This window comes from Pan paniscus, chromosome 1, assembly GCF_029289425.2.
Source record: "Pan paniscus chromosome 1, NHGRI_mPanPan1-v2.0_pri, whole genome shotgun sequence".
Lineage (NCBI taxonomy): Eukaryota > Metazoa > Chordata > Mammalia > Primates > Hominidae > Pan > Pan paniscus.
The window spans coordinates 74,870,285-74,880,703 of record NC_073249.2 but is presented as its reverse complement, the minus strand read 5'-3'; the positions used below and the strand labels follow the sequence as shown (position 1 = coordinate 74,880,703).

At 38.7% G+C, this 10,419-nt stretch overlaps 1 protein-coding gene across 10 annotated transcripts in view; it reads left to right on the top strand.

Annotated features, from left to right (window-relative positions):
* The window catches only part of RABGAP1L (RAB GTPase activating protein 1 like), an 830,901-nt gene that overhangs the window by 686,824 nt on the left and 133,658 nt on the right, over window positions 1–10,419 (top strand). The window lies entirely within an intron of this gene.

Below are 10,419 nucleotides of genomic sequence, written 5' to 3'. Positions count from 1 at the left end.
TATAGGAGTAGAAACTAATAGAGCAAAATTACATTCTAAAACTTTAATACATGTGGGCTTTCAGAGGCTTTAGAGATGGGAGCCATATTCCCTCCAGTCTGGGTGTGATGGGTAGTGCCAAAGAAGCTGCAGAACCGGTGGAACAGTGTCATGTGTCAGCCAGAGGCTGCATTGTTTCCATTGGTGCCATAAGTAGAATATGCTCTGCTGTCTTTTCATTACTTTCTCCAATTGTGCAGAGAATGAATTTTTTATACCTGTCTCAGTCTTTCCCTCTTTCAGATTATAGTCTTAGAAGCAATTTTTTAGCATTTCTGTTTCAAATAATCTTGTATTTTCAATGAAGAAGTTGCCATTTCTTTCTTTTTTTTTGAGACAGGGCCTTGCTCTGTCGCCCATGCTGGAGTACAGTCACCACTTACTGCAACCTTGACCTTCCAGGCTCAAGCAATCTTCCCATCTCAGTCTCCTGAGTAGCTTGGCTGCAGACACGCAGCACCATGCACAGCTTTTTTTTTTTTTAATTTTTTTTTGATAGAGACAGAGTCTCTCTGTGGTTGCCCAGGCTGGTCTCGAACTCCTGGGCTCTAGCAGTCCTCCCACCTCAGCTTCCCAAAGTGTTGGGATTACAATGTGTGCCACCACACCTGGCCTTTTCTTTGGATGTCTTAGGAAATTAACTCCTACCTTTCTAAAAATTCCTGGGTTTATGTGACCTGGATTTAAATGGTCATGAGAGAAATTTCTGATATGATAGTGCAATCAAGTAACACTGGAATTCTTTGACTACTTTAGTTTTTCTAGAGTTTCACTTAAATTAACCCAATTTTGTTCCATTGGCAGTTTTATCCAAGACCGAATAAAGGTAGTTTACCTTTTAAGTTGCTATACACTAGAACTTACCTTTCAATTAATTCTTTTAATTTAACAGTGTGGAAAGCTATTATTTACTTTTTATTTAATTGATAGTACTTTTGTAAACTTTTACCTGAAAAAAGTAACTTTGAGAACCACAGAGAAGAAACATATTGGTTAAGGTTTCTGAAGAGTGTCGGAGGATTCAAGAGTGTGGGGAATTGCTTCTGTGATTCCCATCACTTCACATTCTGAGTAGAAAAGCACACAACAGAAATGCTGCAAGTCAGCATCAGGAGTCCATAGCATCCATCATCAAGTGCAATAAGACTGTGACTCTCTGTTACTGAGTTGTGATGTTTTTTCTTTTTGCCAGTAAGTTACATGGTCCAGTTTTTTCTTTCTTAGATGACGTCAGGGACTTGTTGTAAGCCTGCTGAGGTCAAGGAATGCTTCTGCCTTATGTGCAGTGTATTATAAAAAGATTTATCTGTGATAAAAGTGGAACCCGGCTGGGCATGGTGGCTCACACCTGTAATCCCAGCAATTTGGGAGGCTGAGGCGGGCTGATCACTTGAGGCCAGGAGTTCGAGACCAGCCTGGCCAACATAGTGAAACCCCATCGCTACTAAAAATACAAAAAAATTAGCTGGGCGTGTTGGCATGGGCCTGTAATCCCAGCTACTCAGGAGGCTGAGGCAAGAGAATCACTTGAACCCAGGAGACAGAGGCTGCAGTGAGCTGAGATCATGTCACTGCACTCTAGCCTGGGTGACAGAGCAAGATTTGGTCTCAAAAAAAATAAAAACAAAAAAAAGTAGAACCCATGAAGAAAAATTTAAACAACTGATTTTAATGACTGTAAAGGAGTATCACTAGTAGAAAAATGTTTCTATATTGTTAGGATAATCAAGTTTCTTTAAAGATAATATTGATCATTTTTAGCAGAAGTTTGTTATTTATCTTTAGGAAATGAAATTAAATATTTTGCTTTGTTTTGTTTTTAATGTTTCTAAAAGGAATGAAACTGTATTATTGCTGATTCTGTTGTGGATTGAGGCATTTAGAGTAGCAAAAATTATATTAATGCTCTGTGCCAAAACACATAAAATGGCTTTATCACTGATTGGTGTCTCAATTATTAAAAGGTAATAATTTGCATAATATGATAAGAATGCCACTTGAAAGAAAGGAGGCTGGGTTTTTTTTTTTTTTTTAACATCCAGTAAAACATGATTGGCATCATCTAGTCAAATTATATATTATACTGAGCTTTATTTTCTGTATAAACCATATTTTACAGATATTATTTTAAAAGAAATTGAAATCTTCTGGGCTTAGGTTTCAGAGTTATATATAACTCATAAGTGAGCTGTGTGAGGTGAGTTCCTTAAACCTAGGTCTCATTTCAAAGGCTAGCTTTGGGCTGGTTGCAGTGGCTCACGCCTGTAATCCCAGCACTTTGGGAGGCTGAGGCAGGCGGATCACGAGGTCAGGAGATCAAGACTATCCTGGCTAACACGGTGAAACCCTGTCTCTACTAAAAATACAAAAAATTAGCCAGGCATGGTGGCGCACACCTGTAGTCCCAGCTACTCGGGAGGCTGAGACAGGAGAATTGCTTGAACCTGGGAGGTGGAGGTTGCGGTGAGCCGAGATGGCGCCACTGCACTCCAGCCTGGGTGACAGAGCGAGACTCCACTCCATCTCAAAAAAACAAAAAAACCAAAAAGGCTAGCTTTGTTCCAAAGCCCAAACCTGGCTCTGGTAGACTATTTTCTAAGCTATCTCTTGATGAGCTTTGCTAAAGGAAAGGGAAGTATGGTACAGATCACCTCAAAGTCATGTTTGGCTCTCTCTGCATTTGGGGTTTTCCTCTGGCATGTTTATATTCTGAATAATGCTTCTCCTAGGCTAAATACAGTTTGGACCCTCCATCTTACAACAGATGTGACAGAGGAATGCTTATGGTCAATAATGATGTACAGTCCACAGTGATAAAGAAATTGGTGGGAATGAGACTTTGAGAAGTATAATGAATGTCAGATTGCAGGTTGCCCATAGTACATCCAGCATCAGCACACTGTAGTTTGCCTTAACTAATTTGGGCCTCTGCAGCTTTGGGACAGTATTGCAAATAGGTGGTATAATAAGCTTAAATAACAGATTTCCATCACTTAAATATGAAAATCTCAGATTTGTCACAGTAATAATATTGACCTCATGTTTTTGTTTTTATTTTTTGTTCATTGACTTCACGAATGAATAGTTTGGCAGGAAAGCAGGTAATACACTTCCAGGCCTTATATTACATAGATGTTGAGGCTAGAGAATGTCACAGAGGCGTGCCCTTATTCATAAAACACTAGGGGAAATGCCTTACTATGTTTTATTAAGTGAAGACCTTTCATTGTAAAGGTGAGATTATTCCTTTAGAAACCATATAAATTACTGAAGGGAATTATGAGCAAGAATATATTTTGGGTTCATAGATGCCAAATGCCCATCTCACTGGATGATTATTATTCTAAGTATTTTCCATTACCTAGTTTCAGCTCAGGAAATCAATTAGACCCTTAAGGGCCTAAGCAAGCAGGAAATGAGTGATAGATTTATAGATTCCACCAGTGAATTTGAAAAAAAAACTTTTACCTTTTAAATTATAACTGCAATAGACTCAATATAAATGCTTTTTTTTTTTTTTTTTTTTTTTGAGACGTTGTCTCACTCTGTCACCCAGGCTGGAGCGCAGTGATCTTGGCTCACTGTAACCTCTGCCTCCAGGATTCAAGTGATTCTCTTGCCTCAGCCTCCTGAGTAGCTGGGATTACAGGCGCGTACCACCGCATCTGGCTAGTTTTTGTATTTTTAGTAGAGACAGGGTTTCGCCATGTTGGCCAGGCTGGTCTCGAACTCCTGACCTCAAGTGATCCACCCGCCTCGGCTTCCCAAAGTGCTGGGATTACAGGAGTGAGCCACCACACCCAGCCCAGAAATGCCTTTTTTAGTGCTCCCTCTTTCTTTCCTATGTAAACCCTTTTCAAGTTATATTTTCCCTATGATATTCTCAATAAAGAACAAATTACATAAAATCAGGAACCTGATTTTATATTAAGTGTAGGAAGTCAAATTACCATTGAGCGTAGGTCATATATTCTAGTAGTAGAGACCAATCTATTTTCTGCCTTGTTCTGGAGGGTCATAGCAAATCTGAAACAGGCAGCCAGGTAGACCACTCTGATGGCCCCATTCAAGCTTAGAGCTTCTCCAGTCTGAAAGACACTGGAGGAAGCTTCTTCCCACCTTATTTAGCTCCAAGAGTTCAGTTGTGCTCTGTGGAACACTAGGAATAACTGTATCCTAGACATAAACCAAGGGCAAGACATGGTTTTAGTTTCCATGAGGGCCTTTGCTTAAGAGTCAGAAGGGCTGCTACACATCTTAATTTTGCCACTGAATAGCTATGTGATACCAGGCCTTTGACATAAGCAGTTAAGTTAGAGGACTCCAGAGGGCCTGTCCAGCTCTTACATAAGTCTAAATTCCACCTGTGATTTCATAGGATCCTTAAGTAAGCATTCCACTTCTATGGGCCTCATTTTCTGCCCCTATTAAACAAAGACATGGCTCTTGAGAGCCTGTTTAAAGCAGGTTTTTGAAAAGAAAGTCTCAAGTCAAAGAAATTTTGAAATGGATTTAGATTAAAAGGTATTTTTGTGTGTGTGGAGAATGTGGGATTAACTCACTTATTTTCATTATGTATAGAAATTTCAGTTTGTTACTATAGACTATTTATAGAAATATGAGTTCTTGAGTTTTTCATTCTGCTACCCCAGATGTGTAGCACTCTGCTTTGTACATAGGAAGCACTTAGCAACTTGTGTGTTCTCTTGAATTTAACTGAAGTCCCACTTGAAAAGGTAAAGTTATATAAACTACTTTTTAGTATTTGAAGTTTCTTTAAGCCTATTTTTAATGATGGCTTGGTGTTCATGCAATGACTTATTTTTGTTTGTACTGGCAGAGCATAGCTTTTTCAGTTGGCCAGTTAAAATGGAAAGACAAGCTGGATGCAGTGGCTCACGCCTGTAATCCCAGCACTTTGGGAGGCCAAGGCGAGTGGATCACAAGTTCAGGAGTTCAAGACCAGCCTGGCCAAGATGGTGAAACCCCATCTCTACTAAAACTACAAAAAATTAGCCGGGTGTGGTGGCGGGCGCCTGTAGTCCCAGCTACTCGGGAGGCTGAGGCAGAGAATTGCTTGAACCCAGGAGGCGGAAGTTGCAGTGAACCGAGATCGTGCCACTGCACTCCAGCCTGGGTGACAGAACAAGACTCCCTCTCAAAAAAAAAAAAAAAAAAGAAAAGAAAAGAAAAGAAAGAAAGAAAGACAACTTGTGCTCTTATTTTTAAAATATTATATACTTCTAGCCCCATACAAATATTCTCAGATTAGACTAACCAATTACACATTGGAATACCTGGACAGTTTTAAAATACAACTAAAACTGAACAGAAGCATCCAAAGGTCAACCACTGTTTTACTGGACATACCTTTTACTTTGCTATTTTATGTATTTTACATTAAAGTTAGACCTTTGAGGCCAGGTGCAGTGGCTCACACCTGTAATCCCAGCACTTTGGGAGGCTGAGGTGGGCAGATCACCTGAGGACAGGAGTTTGAAACCAGACTGGCCAACATGGAGAAAACCCATCTGTACTAAAAATACTAAAATTAGCCGGGCGTGCTGGTGCGCACCTGTGATCCCAGCTACTCAGGAGGCTGAAGCAGGAGAATCACTTGAACCTGGGAGGCGGAGGTTGCAGTGAGTCAAGATCACCCCACTGCATTCCAGCCTGGGAGACAGAGCAAGACTCCATCTCCAAAAAAAAAAAAAAAAAAAAGTTAGACCTTTGGGTTTAAAAGCCCCAGGATAAAAACATGAAAAAAACTTTCAAAATTTACAAGTGTAAAATATGCTCAGTACACCCTTCTTCCCACCCAACCAAACAACAACATCTCAAGTTAAATCAAGTGGTATAAAATATCAACCTAGAATTCTACCACTGCCCCAGGGAAGTTCTGTCTGCCCACTGTCATCTGCTTTTACAGGTCTACACTAGAAACAACTTCCCTTGATAGGAAGTATTGACTTTGTTCAGAGCTGTAAAATTATACCCAGAACCTCCCTTGTTCTTGTTCTATATGAGTCCCAGGGCCTGAGAGCCGCCATTTATGACGCTTTGGTTTGTCACACCCTGCACACACCATTAGAGACATTTTTCTCTCTTGGCTTTGTATCTGCTTCCTTCTGTTGCTACCCTCTCCATTTCCTATTTTCCTAATTTTTAAAAATGAAATTTATTTTTGCTTTTTCATTTGTCTAAGACTTAGGCTTTCATTTCCCCAGCTGTAAATCAGGCACTAGATAATAATCTCTAAAGCCAATTCCAATACTCTGTGAAGTCATTGTATCTTATATTTATGAGTAAATATAGTTATCATCTTTTTGATGATAAATTCATCAATAAACCATGGATTGGGATACATAAGAATCTGAAAACCCTTTATAACCCTCCTATCTCTGAAATTCACAGATACTGCTATATAGAACTGATTGATGAATTTCAATAATATCTACACCAACATATAATTAATAATGATATGTATTAATAATATTGATAACAATGAGACACCCACAGGTGACTTGTCAGTAACTGATTTGTGATTTCCTAATTTTAAGAGTGTGTATTCTTGTTGTAATCTATGAGAGCAAGAACCTTCTCAAAATAAAAGAAAGTTTTTCACAGATACTAATTCAGTGACTCATTTACTGACAATTTTCAGTAGGGTCAGAAACAATATCAGATTGGTCTGAAATCATAAAAAATATTTTTAAGAGTCTAATAGTTAAAAGTTAATTTGGGGTGAAAAACAACTCCTCTCTATAATTGTATTTTATTTTATTGTTTTATTGTTTAATTATTTTATGGTTTATTTTTAGGCAGGGTCTCACTTTGTAACCCAGGCTGGGATGCAGTGGCACTCATTGCAGTCTTGACCTCCCAGGCTCAAATGATCCTCCTACCTCAGCTTCCCAAGTAGTTGGGATTACAGGCATGTGCCACCATGCCTGGCTAATTTTTTAAAAACTTTTTTGTAGAGATGGGGTCTCACTACGTTACTTATGCTGGTCTTGAACTCCTGGGCTCAAGTGATCCTCCTGCCCTTGGCTTCTCAAAGTATTGGAATTACAGGCATAAGCCACACACTAGACCAGTAATTTTAATATACTGTATATCCATGGTCCTCAACAGGGAGTGATTTTGCCTTGAGGGGACATTTAGCAATGTCTGGAAGATATTTTGGTTGCCATAACCTTGGGTTGTGAGATGCTACTGGTGTCTGGTGTGCAGAGGCCAATGATTGTGCAAAGCATCTTTAAATGCACAGGATAGCTCCCCACAACAAAGAGTCAGCCATTCCAAAACACTAATAGTGCCAAGATTGAAAAACTCTTCCGTATGCGACTGTGTGACTCAACTGAGTTCTATGATTTGGAGAGTCTTTTCATATTTAATTCTAGAGGTTGTGAAAATAAAATGAAGGTCATTATAATGTCATAGTTCAGCCATGTGTACCATTACCAACTGCTTGCTGACTCTTGGCCTTTTATCCTTACCTAGACTATTAGACCTTCACAATGGATTCTTAAGTCTGGCCTGAGACACTTATTATTACTACAGGAAAACAAAAAAGAAAGCAAAAGATCCTACTATCTGGTAATAAATGTCTCATCTGAGCAGGTTTAAAGATCAAATAATCTTTGAAAAATAACAATTCTGGCTATTATTAAAAAGTCAAAAAATAACAGATGCTGGTGAGGTTGTTGAGAAAAAGGAATATTTTACACTGTTGATGGGAGTGTAAATTAGTTCAACCATTGTGGAAAAGATAGTGTGGCGATTCCTCAAAGACCTAATGACAGAAATACCATTTGACCCAGCAATCCCTTTAGTGGTTATATACCAAAAGGAATATAAATCATTCTGTTATAAAGACACATGCATGCGTATATTCATTGCAACACTATTCACAATAGCAAAGACATGGAATCAACTTAAATGCCCATCAGTGATAGACTGTTTAAAGAAAATGTGAGGCCGAGCGTGGTGGCTTACGCCTTTAATCCCAGCACTTTGGGAGGCCAAGACGGGTGGATCATGAGGTCAGGAGATCGAGACCATCCTGCCTAACATGGTGAAACGCCATCTCTACTAAAAATACAAAAAAAATTAGCCAGGCGTGGTGGCGGGTGCCTGTAGTCCCAGCTACTCGGGAGGCTGAGGCAGGAGAATGGCATGAACCCAGGAGGCAGAGGTTGCAGTGAGCGGAGATTGTGCTACTGTACTCCAGCCTGGGAGACAGAGCAAGACTCCATCTCAAAAAAAAAAAAAAGAAGAAAATGTGGTACATATATACCATGGAATGCTATACAGCCATAAAAAAGAATGAGATTGTGTCCTTTGCAGGGACATGGATGGAGCTGGAGGCCATTATCCTTAACAAACTAACACCGAATACTGTGTGTTCTCACTTACAAGTGGGTGCTAAATGATGGTCACATAGAGGGGAGCAACACACACTGGGGACTACCAGAGGGCAGAGGGTAGGAGGGAGAGGATCAGGAAAAATAACTAATGGATACTAAGCTTAATACCTGGGTGATGAAATAATCTGTACAAAAAAACCCCATGGCACACGTTTGCCTGTGTAACAAACCTGCACATCCTACACATGTACCCCTGAACTTAAAAGTTAAAAAAAAAATTAGAAATAACAATTTTTATATAGCAGTATGTTTTAAAATGATGTCATGGACTGTTAAACTTCAGTAGACTTGACCAATCATTTAGTCCAATGCTTTTTTTTTTTTTTTCAAATAAAGTAAGAGCCTCACTATCTAAGCTCACATGGTATATTGGTTGCAGGATTAATACAAGGAGGCATGATTACATGATCACAATCCAGACAGAAGTCACCTCCTTCATGACAAAATTCATCACAAATGTAGGTTCTTTATGTGGTTCTTATATGGCCCTCACTAGCTTTTGCATCAAGGTTTGCTCAGTGTGGACTTTACGAAAATCAGGAAGGAGATGATTTAGTGAGTAAGGGGATTAGAGATTGTATCCTGGCACCATTTACACAACTCGCAACACGATATTAAAAAATGACTAGGGAGACGGAGGTGGAAGGGTATTTTATTTATATAAATCTTAGCCATGCCCAGTGGTACACAGCTACTGTCCCAGGTACTTGGGAGGCTGAGGCAAGATAAGTTGAGGTTGCAGTGAGCTGTGATCATGCCACTACACTCCAATCTGGATAACAGAGCAAGACCCTGTTTAAAAAAAAAAAAAATCAAATGATTTTTTAAAAATGAAGAAAAGGACAAGTAGAGAGGTAGGGTGGGGAATTTTCCCTTGAATCCTCAAAATAATAAAACTGTATATTCCACTTTTTATCTCCTTCCTTCACAACATTTGAAATTCCACAGTAATTTTCCCTTCGGTTATTTGCCTATTTCCTTTTTAATGGTTTCCATTGTTATACCCAGTACATTAAACAACATTCTTCTTTACTTATTGAATTGATATAGTAAGATCTGCAAAAAAAAGTTATTCCAAAATGCTTATAGTAAAGAACAAAGTTTTTAGGGATCTAATAGTTTCTTTCCTTCCCAACCTTATTGAGATATAAATGACAAATAAAAATTATTTATATTTAAGGTGTATAACATGATGCATACATTGTGAAATAATTACCACAGTCAAGCTAATTAACACATCCAATACCCCATATAGTTAATGTGTGTGTGTGTGTGTGTGTGTGTGTATGTGTGTGGTGGGAACACTTATGATCTAGCAAATCTACATCTCCCTTACCAAACTTCAATATACAGTAGAGTATCATTAACTTGTAGTCACCATACTGTATATTAGATCCTCAGAACTTTGTCATCTTATAACTGAAATTTGGGCCCTTTGAGCAACATCTCTCTGTCTATCTTATCCCCCGACAAGGAGCAACCACCATTCTACTCTTTGCTTCTGTGAGTTTGACATTTTTAGATTCCAACTGTAACTGAAGTCATATAATATTTGTCTTTCTGTGTCTGGCTTATTTCACTTAGCATAATGTCTTCCAGCTTCATCCATGTTGTCATGAAGGGCAAGATTTCCTTCTTTTTTATGACTGAATAATATTCTATTATGTATATCTATAAATGTAAATATATATACCACCTTTTTTGTATCCATTCATCCATCAACAGATGCTTAGGTTATTTCTATATCTTGGTCATTATGAATAATTCTGCAGCGAATGTAGGAGTGCAAATATCTCTTCGAGATACTATGCTGATTTCATTACCTTTGGTTACATATCCAGAAGTTGGATTGCTGCAGTAGTTCCATTTTTTATATTTGAAGATCCTCTGTACTATTCTTCATAGTAACTGGGCCAATTTACATTTCCACCAAAAGTGTATAAAAGTTCTC